This window comes from Dipodomys merriami, unplaced genomic scaffold, assembly GCF_024711535.1.
Source record: "Dipodomys merriami isolate MVZ:Mamm:240054 unplaced genomic scaffold, mDipMer1.0.p SCAF_396, whole genome shotgun sequence".
In the NCBI taxonomy this organism is placed as follows: domain Eukaryota; kingdom Metazoa; phylum Chordata; class Mammalia; order Rodentia; family Heteromyidae; genus Dipodomys; species Dipodomys merriami.
The window spans coordinates 742,758-750,429 of NW_027205559.1; positions in this window are offsets into that span (position 1 = coordinate 742,758).

Genomic DNA, 7,672 nt, shown 5'->3' on the forward strand with positions numbered 1-7,672 from the left:
CATCTTGGTTTAGTTTTTGCATGTCAATATTTGCTAGCAAAAGGTCCATTTCTGTCAAGTTCTCAAACTTATTAGCATAAAAATTTGAGAATATTCCCTTATAATGTTCAGAATCTTGGCTGTTTCCCTGGTGATGTTTCCATGCTCATCTCTGAGATTATTTATTTGGGTGTTTTCTATTCTTTTTCTGATAAAATTTGCTAAGGGTCTGTCAATTTTTATAATTTTTTCGAAGAACCAACTCTTTGTTTTGTTGATTCTTTCTATAGTTTTTTTTGTATTATAATTCTTTCATTTCTGATTTAATTTTAATTATTTCTTTCCATCTAGTGGATTGGGGTTTATCTTGCTGCTCTTTTTCAAGGAAGTTTAGATGTGTCTTTAAATTTTTGCTTTCAGATCTCTCCAATTTGTTGATGTAGGAGCTCAGAGCTATAAACTTGCCTCTGAGTACTGCCATTGCTGTGTCCCAGAGGAGTTGATAATTTGTATGTTCATTTTGGTTGAATATCATGAACATTTGAATTTCCTTTCTAATCTCTTCCATGACCCACTCATGACTCAGCAGTGTGTTGTTCAGCCTCCATGTGTTACCAGGCTTTCTTTGGTGGCTTTTGGTGTTGACTTCTAATTTTATTCCCTTGTGGTCAGAGAGAATGCAAGGTATAACTTCAATGTTTCTGAATTTGGACAAGTTTGCTTTGTGGCTTAAAATGTGGTCTATTTTAGAAAATGTTCCATGTGCTGCTGAGAAAAATGTGTATTCTTATGCTGTTGGGTGAAATATTTGGTAGATGTCTGTTAAATCTAGTTGATCTATGCAGCTGTTTAGATCTGCAGTTTCTCTGTAGAGTTTTCACCGAGTTGATCTATCTAGTGGGGAGAGTGGTGTGTTAAAATCCCCAGCAATTAATGTCTTTGGATCTATGTGGGATTTGAGGGAAAGTTATGTTTCTTGGATAAATTTGGGTGCTCCATTGTTTGGCAAATAGATATTTAGAATTGTAATATCCTCCTGAAGGAGAGATCCCTTAATTATTATGTAGCAACATACTTTACCTCTTCTCACGAATTTTAATTTGAAGACTATTTTATCTGATATTACGATTGCAACTCCTGCCTGTTTATGACGGCCATTTGCTTGGTAGATTTTGCTCCAGCCTTTAACATTGAAAATGTTTTTGTTTTTATGTGCAAGATGTGACTCCTGAAGGCAGCAGATAGAAGGATCTTGTTTTTTAATCCAACTAGACAGTCAATGTCGCATAATTGATGAATTAAGTCTGGTAATGTTGATAGAAAGGACTGACACGAATTTGGGTGTTCCTGACATTTTTTCCACCTTTTAGGGGGCTGTGAAAACTGGGTTCTTCCTATGGTTTTGGATTCTCAGTTATGTACAGTTTCTGGGACTTTATTTTTTTCTTTTTGTTTTTCTATATGTAGGACATCTTTAAGAATCTTTTTTAGGGCTGGTTTGTTGGAGATGTATTGTTTCAATTTTTCTTTGCTATGGAAGGTTTTTATTTGGCCTTCAGTTATGAAGGAGAGTTCAGCTGGGTACAGTATTCTTGGTTGATAGTTGTTTGTTTTTAGGGCATGGCATACATCATTCCAGGCTCTTCTTGCTTTGATTGACTCTGCAGAGTAATCTGAGGTGATTCTAATTGCTTTGTTTTTATAGGTGATTAATCTTTTCTCCTTCACAACTTTAAGGATCTTTTCCTTGGTCTGAGTTGATCTTGTGTGGATCATACAGTGATGGTGGGATGTCCTATTCTGGTTTGGTCTGTTTGGAGTTCTAAAAGCTTCTTGTATCTGAATAGGCCTATCTTTTTGCATGTTTGGGAAGTTCTCTGCTAGGATCCTGATAAAAAAATTTCCTAGACCATTAACTTCTGTTTCTATGTACTCCTCTACACCCATTATCCTTAGATTAGGCCTTCTGATGGGGTCTTCCAAGTGTTGGATAGATCTACCATATTTCTCGGACTTGTCTTGAATGTTGTATGTTCTTTCTTTATAATATCTAGGCTGTCTTCAATCCCCAAGATTCAATCTTCTGCATGGTTTAACCTGCTGTCAAGACTTTCTACTTTGTTTTTTATTTCTTTTCATTCTAACTGGTCAACTTTGTTGGCTTCAAATTCTTTGTTGAAGCTTTGTTTTAAATCTTGTATGAACTTCTTTACTTCCTTAATTTGGTGTTCAGTTTTTATTCTCAAATTATTTAGTTGACTGGTTTTATGGTTTCCTTGGACTGCAATTCCTTCTGTTGGGTTCCATTCAGAATTCCCTTTGTGGTCTCCCTGACTTCCTTCAGCTCTTTGTTAATGGATCCTATGAATGCAATTAGTGATCTTTGTGTATTCTCATCCTGCTTTCTCAATTCCTGTATTACTCTTTGCTTAGCTTCCTCCCATTCATGCCATCCCTGTAGTTCTATTTGAGTGTTCTCAGCATGTTCATGCCATTCCTGACTTTCTCTTTGAGTATTCTTGAGCTGCTCACGCAAATCCTGTATCAGTTTCTGAGTAGCTTCCTGTATATACCTTTGGATTTCCTCCTCTCTCTCCCTCTCAGGCTCAAACAGAGTCTTTTGTAGGTTTTCAATCTTTTCCTGCATTGACCTTTTGTTTGCCTCCCCTCTCTCCCTATCACGCTCATGCAAAGTCCTTTGTATGTTTTCAATTGTTTCATTTTCATTTCAATTTCATTTCATTTTCATTTTCATTTCAATTTTTCATTTCATGTTTTCCAGCAGTGTTTGTAGAGCTATTTGGGAACTCTCCTTTGGATTATTCATTATGTGTTCTGTACCCTGATTATCATGAGTGGGAGTGGAGATACCTGGACTTCACATTTTTCTTGTGGTTTTCTGGCTTACACTGCCCATTTGGGATGAAAATAACACCAGTTTTGTGCTAGAACACTAACTTAAGGCAAGCCTCAACCAAAGTCTGAATTTGCACAGTCAATAATCTGTAGATACAATCTAGTTCAACAGATACCTCTATTCAACTTCAAACAACTATATATTAATTGGCTATGAACCGCAAAGAAGAATTTGGAAAACCAGAAGTTATTAGGGTTAGGGAGAGATGTGGATAAAAAATAGGAATAGAGTGATGTGGGAAGGTACAGGGAGAGTTAACTTAACTAAGTCCTAATCTCAAAGCAGGAAATAGGTTGGATAGGATGAATGTAGAGAGAGAGAAAAAAAGAAGAAAGGGATAGGGAAAAAAAAGACCAGAAAAAAGAGAAAAGTAAAAATTAAAAATATGCAGATTCAAGAACAATCTATTCAAAGAACTTGAATATAATGAAAGTTGGGAGGGATAAAAGGAGATGTGAAAAACTTTTAAAATACTTAAAATATTATATAGGTATAAAGAGGTAGTACTGCCATTAGGGAATTTAAGACTCAGACATTTTGAATTGAGTAATAAATTTGTGGATTAAGTGTGTACACAATGGGGAATAGGGTCTAATAGTCAACTACGGGTTTATCTGAGGAAGTGCAGAACAACAATTAAGTCACATAAAGAAGAATGAAAGAGAAGAATAGGTGAAAAAGATAAGGAAGAAAAAAAGATCAGAAGTTCAGTAGAGCTAAGTAAAAAACAAAAAGAATTTTTTTTAAAAAAAGGAAAGAAAAACAAGAAAGAAAAACGCACACACACATGTATCCATAAAATAAAGAGTATAAGAAGAAAAAAAGGTTACTAGAAAACGATTTTTTCAAAAAAGGTAAAATTTAAAAATTAAAAAAGTTTTAGAAAAGAAAAAATATTTTTTATAAAAGGTATAAAAAATAAAGAAGAAGAAGAAAAAAAAAGTTCTTTGATTTTTTTCTGTGGGTTGGGAAAAATCCTGTATCTCCCTTGTGTTGGTAATCAGCCTCTTGTTGGAGTCTCTGGTCTGCTTGTGGTCCTGTGGCTTGGTTGGTTTCTTAAGTCAGTTTGTTTGGACAGGAAGAAAAATGCTCTGCTTTAACCAAGATTTTGCAGTCCTCCTCCCAGTTTAGTTCAATGGGAGTGAGATTTGCTTTGAGTATCACAAAAGAGGGAGGTGGCTTTTTCCTCAAGTTTGGAGATGTTGTGATGAGGCTAGGTTCTGGGTAGAGTTGAGGCCTTTCAGCAAACAGTAGCTTTTCCCGGGAGCTAGTTTGTGAGAAACTCACAGAATCCAACCTGGAGCCATTCTCAGGGTTTATGTTTACTGAATTCCAATTGATTGTCAAGGCTGTTAAAGGGAGGGGCAACCTCTGGCTCTAATTACCCAGTGAAGAAAGCCACTCCTAGGCCTGGCACCCGAGCTGGGTTACTTTTCCCTGGGTGGAACTGAGTCTGGCAGGTCAGGTTAGGTTCTTCTGACCTGTTAATGACTCCTTTTATTCCAAACCCTGAGTTGGAGCTAGCAGCTCTGCCGATCTTTGTCAGTATCCAAGATGGAGGTCTCCGATACTGTGGTGGGGGACAGGTGGCCTTCCCTCCTTGCTCCCTGAGAAGGAGTGAGGATGTCAAGCTTCTACTCACGTCGTATTGGTTCCTAGGTCGTCTCTGTTCTGTGAACTGCAGGATGAAGATGTCTGCTCCTTGTCGGTTCTTGCTGGTGTTGAGTAGAATCCGCTCGCCTGCTGTGTCTGGCTCCTTCGTCTCGGACGCTCTATGATTCAGGTATGGTGGGTTCGGCCAGGCTGCTGCGGTGGCAGCTGCTGGCAAGAACTCAGATCTGTCTCCTTGCCTGGATTTTCCCTTTCTGGCCTAACTCTCTGTCCTGTGATGGCACACTTGGTGTGATTCTCTGGCTTAGGACTGTTCACTGGAACTCTAAAACTTCTTTCTATGGGAGAGCTTCTTTAGCCTCCAGCTTCTCCTCCGCCATCTTCCCAGAACTCCCTAGTCTCACGATTTTTACACAGGCTGGTTTCAAACATTGATCCTCAGATCTCAGCCTCCTAAGTAACTAGGACCATAGGTGTGAACTACCAATTCCAACAGAAGATTCTTGTTTTGGTCTGTTCTTTTTTGGTAGTGGGAATTTAACCCAGGACATTGTGCTTGCTACACAATCACTTTGCCACAGAGCTACATCCCATCCTGAAGATTCTCTATGCAACAACATTAATACCTATACAAGAGACCATACTTTGTGAAGAACAGTAGCAGTCAATATTGTCTCTGGTACCTTTAAGCTGCCACTATACCACCATAAAACCATCCACTTGAGAGAAGGGGTTATTGTTTTCCCATTGGACTTCTGGAATCAGACCAGTTCCCCACTTTATTCCTATTTTCCTTCCAGCAAGGTTAGCATACAAGTGCTTAGGGCTTGTCTTATGAGCATTGAATCCTTATTTCCAAATCACAAAGACAATAATAACTGTAAGTAAATCAATCCTATTTGCTTCAGAACTAAGAACCGCTTTAAGATGGCTGAATTGGAGATAAGTTGTCTCTTGCTGATATGATCTAGTCACTGGTTTCTGAATTTACTGTAGACCTTATAATAAGAGGTCTCACATATTTTACTGATCATTTTCTGCTGGGAGATTACAATCTTAAATACATTCATGAAATAAATCAGACTGCATTAGCAAGAGTTATTTACAACACTGTGCTTGATGTGATCAATTTTGCAAACATCAAATAACTCAAGATGTGAAAATGATCCATAGTAATTATAAAAAGTAAATACACATATCCCCATAATGTAGAAAATATGTATGTAATATTATATATATCCCAGTGGTTATTACCACCAATGGATACACAGTGAACCTAAACTGTACACAAAATGTAAAATGCTTTGAGTTTTAAGAGATTCATTAAACACAATATGAAATTGGCAAGTACCAGTGGCTCATGCCTACAGTCATAGCTATTCAGGAGGCTGAGTCGTAGCTATTCATGATTGCATTTCAAAGCCAGCCTATGGCAGAAAGTCTCTGACATTCTCATTTCCAATCAACCACCAAAAAGGCCCCAAAGGGAGCCATGACTCAATTCTTAAGCTGAAAAGCTTAGGGACAGTGCCCAGGCCTTACATTCAAGCCTGGATTACAAAATCTTCAGATAGACTTAGAATTTAATTCAATTGAGAGTTCAACTTTCAGTAGTTACTCCTTTCGATTACATCTTGGTGAAGCCAAGAAAGAGCAGCTTCAGTGCCTTGAAAGTCACCTTTCATTCTGTAATTATTTATTGTCTGGATGAAAGAATTTCTTGTTTTTATTTCTTTGTTCAAGACAAATAGTTTTAATGTGTTAAAATTATATAAAGGGCTAGGTGCCTTTGACACATTCCTGTAATCCTAGTTACTCAGGAGGCTGAGATCTGAAGTTTAGGGTTCAAATCTAGCCCATGCAGAAATGGCCATGAGATTCTTATATCCGATTAACCACAAAAAGCCAAAAGTGGAGTTGTACCTCAAGTGGTAGTGCACTAGTCTTGAGCACAAAATCTCAGGGACACCACCCAAATCCTGAGTTCAAGCCCCAGGGCAGGCTAAAAGAAAAACAAAACATAAAAATTCAACAAATTAATATATGACACACAAGATACATCACAAGATCAAGTAGATGTGATACTGTTTATTTTTACTGGTTATTGGAGCTGAATCTTATACATTGCCTATTAAGTTCCATTCATACTTCTGACCTCCTTGTGCAATCCATGTATCTCCTTAATGACATGGATGCCTTCATTTGCCCATGTTCTGTGGCATGAGTGTTCTAAGAGGAAGAGCTAGGTCTGTCAGTCCAGGGAGACTGTCCTGAGTCTGCTCTCCTCACCTGGTGGTTTAGTGATAAGCACTGATCTAAAAGTTGGGGTTTTAGTAGGGCAATCTATTCTTAAAGACCTATTTACAGTAACAATGGGAATCAGTGGTCAAACCTGTAATCCTAGCTACTTAGGACGCTGAGATCTGAGGATTGCAGTTTGAAGCCAGATTGTGCAGACAAGTCCATGAAACTCTAATCTCCAATTAACGATCAAAAAGCCAGAAAAAGAAATATGGCTCAAGTAGTAGAACACACCTTGAACAAAAAAGCTAAATCTCCACAACCAACCAAAAAAATAAAAATAAAAATGTAGAAGGAGGAGGGGCAAGAGCAGGAGGAAGAGGAGGAGGAAGGCATATGTAAGCAAGGAACAAACAATATTGTTAGCTGGAAGTACTGGTTTTCAGAAACACCTTCAAAGAATACTTCTGTGTAGATACATAACTCTATCAGTAATCCAAATTATATAAAGGAGCTAGTGGGGACAGACAAGATACTTAGATCCTCCAAAATATTGTTTTGCTATCTGAAAAATATACCAGGTCCTTGCTAAAGCTGGGTTGTCTAAGATGCTGAAATATGTGTGCCATTCTACTTCTATTTCAAATTTTTGTTCAGAAGTAAGCTAATACCTTTCTCCTCCAAGGACGATTTTTTGACCAGCAGAATTCCAGGCCTACATTAGAGCTGCTAAATATGAATTTATACTTTATAACATCCTTAGGAAATTCCTGTGCTCTGTAAAAATACAGAAGCTTTCAGCTAGAGTAAAAATATACAAAGTCAGCATTTCCATCTGTCAGTACCATATTTTGGAAGCCCAATCGTCATGTGTGGCTGAGATATTTGTTTTTGATCACTTTTCTGTAGTTATATCCAAATACT